This window comes from Buceros rhinoceros, unplaced genomic scaffold (assembly GCF_000710305.1).
Source record: "Buceros rhinoceros silvestris isolate BGI_N320 unplaced genomic scaffold, ASM71030v1 scaffold8832, whole genome shotgun sequence".
NCBI lineage: Eukaryota > Metazoa > Chordata > Aves > Bucerotiformes > Bucerotidae > Buceros > Buceros rhinoceros.
Genome location: NW_010399455.1, coordinates 15,193 through 15,802, shown reverse-complemented (window position 1 = coordinate 15,802; position 610 = coordinate 15,193).

Here is a 610-nt window from a genome sequence, read left to right as displayed (position 1 = left end):
GGGCTGCTGTTTTCATTATCTCTACTTCGTTAGCTCTTTGGACTGCCTTCCTTGCTGCCCTCATCTCCAACTCCATTTTCTCTTCTTTATGGTCCCATGACCCTTCCTTTTCGTTGTCCCTTCCCCTCCCTTCTCCCTGCTTCATTCTCTGAGGCTTTTTGCCCAAGTGGTCTGCTGATGATTAGTTATCACTTATCGTATCTTATTAGTGATCCTGATGCAGAGGGACAGTTGCTGCTTTCGTATCCCTGCAATTGCTTCTTGTGTCTTTTAAAAAGATTGGTGCAACAGGTTTCCTGTACTCTTCTTACAGCATAGCTATCTTGGATAATATTCGCCGCATATTTCGGTAGGAGTTCAGCTGAATTCTCTCTTACTTCTCTTCCAGAAATTTGATACAGATTTTGTCTGGTCCTGAAGATTTACTGCAAACTACATGGAAGAGCCAGAATTAGTGCAGATCTTTTCCACATGGAAACAGTGATAGCATGCCTGAATAAAAGCAGAGTTTCTTTGTGAGCTTAAAATGCCTCTTAGAAGAGAAACTAAACTCAGTTTAATCCTAGAAGCTGCCGCTCAGAAGGCTGTCCTGATACAGGAACAGAAGTCC